The sequence below is a fragment of the Nestor notabilis genome, unplaced genomic scaffold (genome assembly GCF_000696875.1).
Source record: "Nestor notabilis isolate BGI_N333 unplaced genomic scaffold, ASM69687v1 scaffold34081, whole genome shotgun sequence".
Classification (NCBI taxonomy): Eukaryota; Metazoa; Chordata; class Aves; order Psittaciformes; family Psittacidae; genus Nestor; species Nestor notabilis.
In genome coordinates this window covers 1-5,163 of record NW_009915737.1, presented here as the reverse complement: position 1 = coordinate 5,163, position 5,163 = coordinate 1, and the positions used below count along the sequence as shown (strand labels likewise).

Genomic DNA, 5,163 nt, shown 5'->3' with positions numbered 1-5,163 from the left:
TTCTCATTGACACCTATTCCCTTGACAAGTTCTTAACTGCTTACTTGTTGGTGACTGGTTGCTTTTCTGAAATGGCACGTCTTGAGATCACAGCTGGAACAAGCAATTCAGTGGGGATGAATGGTCTAGAAGGTAGACTGGATTCAAATAGTGTCTGTATATAACACGAGAAGAAGTAGAAAGTTGATGTACTGTTTTGGTTTTGTTTTGTTATCTTTTTTTTCCCAGTAGCTCAACTTTGACACCTCATTTTCACAGTTCTTACTGAATTTGAACAAACACTTTTAATGTTGCATATCACTAGCAGTTGGTTTCATGAGTGCCATTGCTATGCAGCATACAAGCCTAACTTATAAACCAGGTTTTATGGCCTGGCAAGAGAGGTAGCTGTAAAACAAATGTGTGACTGTAGCCTGGTTTCATTCATACATTTTTTTCTCAACCTGGAAAGCAGTCCCTTGTAAGTGCCATGTATAGAACATGCATTCTCAAAGCGAGCTTCCTTAAAATGTGTAAGTTTCTTAAACTTTTTCTGTTCTCTGGTTCATCCCTCAGATTGAACTTGAACATGTCCTTTGGGAGAGATATGGAGCTGGAGCATTTTGATGAGCGTGATAAAGCACAGCGATATGGCAGGGGGTCCCGGGTAAATGGTTTGCCCAGCCCTACTCACAGTGCCCACTGCAGCTTTTACCGAACCCGCACTCTACAGACCCTGAGTTCTGAGAAAAAAGCCAAGAAAGTTCGTTTCTACCGTAATGGAGACCGGTATTTCAAAGGGATTGTATATGCCATCTCCCCTGACCGATTTAGGTCCTTTGAAGCTCTCCTGGCTGATCTGACCCGAACTCTGTCTGACAATGTGAATCTGCCCCAGGGAGTGAGAACAATCTACACGATTGATGGCTCCAAGAAGATTTCCTCCTTGGATCAGCTAGTAGAAGGTCAGCAGTAAGATTTGGAGGCATAAAGTTATGTTTGAGTTGGTGTTTGCTTGTCAATCTGTTAAGTTTTCTGTAAATAGGTAATGGTATTGTTGTTCTTATCGATAAAGAAAGGATCCTCAGTGGTATTACAGAATTGTGAGTATCTTGCAGTGTGCTATGAAATATTGTTGCCTTGCTTGTTATTTCCCTCTTGTTGAAAGTGTTTGACCTTTCTCTTTCTGTTAATCTAGTCTTTATAGTCCTATATCTTGAAGATCACATCTGCTGCTTCTCTTGAACTTGCGTATTTAAAATTATCAATGCCGATGAGAGTTTAGTCAGTTAAACTTGATGAAACTTAAATGAAGTAAAGTTCTGATGGATTTTATCCCTTTCCTTTTTTTTTCTTTTAAAGTCTGTGTCTACCTAGTGAAAAGGTCCAACTCTTCCCTACAAGTAAATATGCCTTAAGTAAAACACCCTCCTCTCATGGAGTAGCATAAATGTAGGTAACCTGTTAAAAAAGTAGTTTTGTAGCCATGGAGTAGACTGTAAACTTTTCTCCCCTGTAGCATTTCCCTTTTCCTCTTCCCCAGTCCACCGGCATCCTTACCTTGTTTTGAATAAGGCTCATGTACCTGCAGTGTGAAGCATTACTAGTCGTTTGGTCAGAACTGACAGGTCCTGGTTACTGTGAAACACTAGAGACTCCAATTTGTCCATTGACACCGAAATTATCACTCCTTCACTGATAGTTTTGTTGGCAAAAGAAGCTGTCAGCGATAATCAATTTGCATAGTAAGCCTAGGTTATTAATAATACTTTTTACAAGTTTTGAAAGTTGCTATAGTAGCTTTTCCAACAGAAAGTGCCTCTGGCTTTCAGCGGGTTTCTTTTTGTGTGAGTAGGCAGTAGCTTCTAGTACAAAACATGAGACTGTATAAAGTCTGAAAGCATTAACTAGCACATGGCCATAACCAAAGTTGTTTTTTGTCTGTAAAATTCAAATGCAGGTGCTTGACTGTGTTCAAAGAAAATAAAGGTGGAACAATGTTTTCATTGTTGTATTGTGGGCAAACCTGCAAAGCCACTGGACAGCCAATTTAGAATTGTAACAGAGATTGTTATTTTTTTGTGATTATCATTTTTAGCATTGGGTAAGAGAATTTGCAGTATCAGAATGTAATGAGAGAATCAGAAGGTGGCTAAAGTGGGGAGAGAAGAAGGAAAGGTTAATGATGAATAAAAATCCTGAAAGAGGAGCAGATCTTTGCATAGCGGGTGTTCGGCCACCATTGAGTTGTCTCCTTTAGGTGTCATAGTAGAGGAAAGCTTTGTAAGAAGCTTTATGAAAAGAATATTCTTGATAGCCTCACTTGCATAAAAAGGAGAGTTGGAGACAACATGAAGATGCTCAAAAAGAAAATTCATGTGGTAGGATTACCCATGTAAGTAAGGATTTTTGGGGTTAGGACAACAAACTTAGTGAAATGAAACTGGTCTAAGATCAATGTTATGAATTCTAGGGCAAAGTTAGAACTGTATTTGTCAGGACAGTATTTAATTGGTGCAGAAAATCAATTTCTGGGAGGAAACACCAATATTAATCAACATCTCTTTAAAAACAGTGTTTGTATGTTTTATTCTCTCATTTGATTGGTATTCTTGTCAAGAAGCAAGTATCATTGATGCTAATGTTGCATCAGTGCAGAGTCTTTCACTGCCAGTCAGAACCAGCTTTTGAAATGAAAGAAGTGAATGCACAAATAAATTCAGCAACCTGTAAGACTGGTTTATTTTGGCATCCTAGAAAAGAATGATAACATTTATAAATCAGTCAAAATGAATGACTACAGTGGCATGTATATTTTAAAGAAAGACTTTGGGATTTCTTTTAGTTCTGTGGGACTTTATTCCTTATCTTTTCAATGAGCACATCTCCCTTCCTGTGTATAGTTCCAGTTGGACAGTCTTATTTTCTTGTGCTAGTAACGCTGTGGGATTTGCAGAAGTCACTCTTTGAGTGCAAGTGGAGATCTACATCCTTCTTCCAGCTGAAAGGCGGCTTCTGTCTATTTGTATAAAGGAGATGGGTTATTTTGTTGTTTCCATCATAGAGCTTCACTGTACAGTACAGGTTTATATATTATTAGCTCAGTGATTGTTTTTACATAATCTCCTTTCACTCTTTACTGTACAAATTTATTAGAGTTTGGCTAGTCTGGTACTGCATTAATTAGCTTGAAGCTGTGCTTTGTGTTTAAATAGCTGGAAAATCACTTGATTTTTGCCTCTTGCCAAATGACATTTGTGCTCAAACTATTGAAATATGAAGTATTGCTTTCTTCATGGTGAGACTATTCCCTTACTGTATGAATCCATTTAATGAGACTGTTACAAATTTAGATGACTTTTTTCTTTTTGTTGGGGGAAGGGGACACTGATTTTAGTGATTGTGTTGTAAGGTAAATGTGTAAGGTGTTGTTTTTTTGTCTTTACGTCTGTGAAGATGTTCCTGTACTCTTTACCTTCCTATATGGTACATGAAGACAGAGAAGCAACTAGCTCCTGGGGGAAACAAGACAGCAGTCACTGTCTTTCATCTCAGAGCTAAATACATAGAACTGCATGAAAGATAGTCCCAAAGGAAAAAGATTGTAAAGGAACTGTTTTGCTTCAGTAATATTTAGTTCTGTCCTGCATGGAATTCAGAGCTGGCATGGCTGATGTTGTAGATTATTTTGAGGGGCATGGACACGTCTTCCCTTTATTTGAAAAACTAATGATTTCCCTAGGTTGGTTGGTTTGTCTTTTAAGACGTGGTATATGTGAGATTTGTTGGAATTTGATAACAAGGAGGGTGTACTGCTGCAAATTTTCACATGCTGTGTAACTTCTGTTGTCTACCTTAGATGAAGGAAAAAATGAAAGGGATTCATGTTACATTTTTTTGTCAGACCTCGTGTTCAGGACCCTCTTACCTTTAAAGAATTGTTTCCAAATGTGACATGACTTTATTCCCTAGGTATGACATGCAATCTAAGCATGTAGAATCAATAAAGACAAAGTTGTTCTTAAAGCTAAATAGTATAGCTATAAACAAAGTCTAAGGAAAAAACTAAATGTCTTTTGCTTTTCCAAAAGTATACTATCTTTAAAGCTAAAGGCAGAGACTCATGGGTCTTAACCAAAAATTATCACTGAACAGTATATCAAGAAAAGTAATAGATTAGAATGAGTAGTATAACTCTGAAACAAAGAGTATTATTTACTGTTTTTACTCCTGGGGTCCTGCTATGTGGAACAAAGACCACACAGTCAATCCATAGCCATAACTGTATCCCTTTCTCATTAATTTTTATTATAATATTACCTCAGAGTCTTGGATATGAACCAGAATCATTTTAGGTTTCCACAATACCTACCACAAAAGATGAACCCTCCAGCAGAGAACTGGCAATCAAAAGACAAATCAAAAACCCCAAACCACAAGGCTGAGAGAGTACTGAGGAGCAATATTGTCACATGTCAATATTGGGTGCACTGCCAAACTATTGTAAAGACTTGTATGTGTGTGAGCACGTTTTGTGTAGGCATAATGGCAAAAATAATTTTCAGGAATAATCTGAAAAATAAAAAAAAAAATGTGTCTTGGGGGTTATCTTGGAGCTGCAGTCATCATTGAAGGAGCGGTTTGAAAGAGCAGAGATATACCATATTTAAAACCTGGTAATGGCTCTAACTGGCTGATAACTCTTGGGAGAGGTGAACCTCACTGCAGTAGCAGAAGAGATGATAGATCACCTGAGGTCTGCAGGAAGGCTTTTGCGAGTTGGAGGTAGGCAGTTGTGTTTCAGGCAGCAGAGAAGCTGCCTGCCAGAGGAGGGTTCAAAAGGCAGTGTATCCTTGCTAAAGTGGCAGGCAGACTGTGACAAGGTTCCTGACTCTTTTTACATGTGGGTCTTGCTACTCCCACTGTCACCTCATTCCTCTTAACTCAACTTTTCCCTCTTCTACCTGCTACTATTGCTGCCTCCTTGACTCTGCCACCCACTCCAACGGTGCTGGTGAGAAGCCTGGCCAGATCAGACTGTAGGAATTGATTGACATGGTCCCTGATGCACATTAGAGCTAATGCTCTTTCTTCTAAATCATGTCTACCTCAGCAGCTGGGAATTGGTGGGCTGGAAAGATTCATATGCATACGTGTGCCTGGCAAAATCTTGGAGCAGATTCT

At 38.7% G+C, this 5,163-nt stretch overlaps 1 pseudogene across 1 annotated transcript; it reads left to right on the top strand.

Moving 5' to 3' along the window:
• The first annotated feature begins 557 nt into the window (after nt 1-557).
• On the top strand, nt 558-955 carry LOC104413330 (annotated as a pseudogene). The gene has a single exon (XR_719966.1). The product of XR_719966.1 is annotated as a serine/threonine-protein kinase DCLK1 pseudogene (transcript).
• Nucleotides 956-5,163: the final 4,208 nt, after the last annotated feature.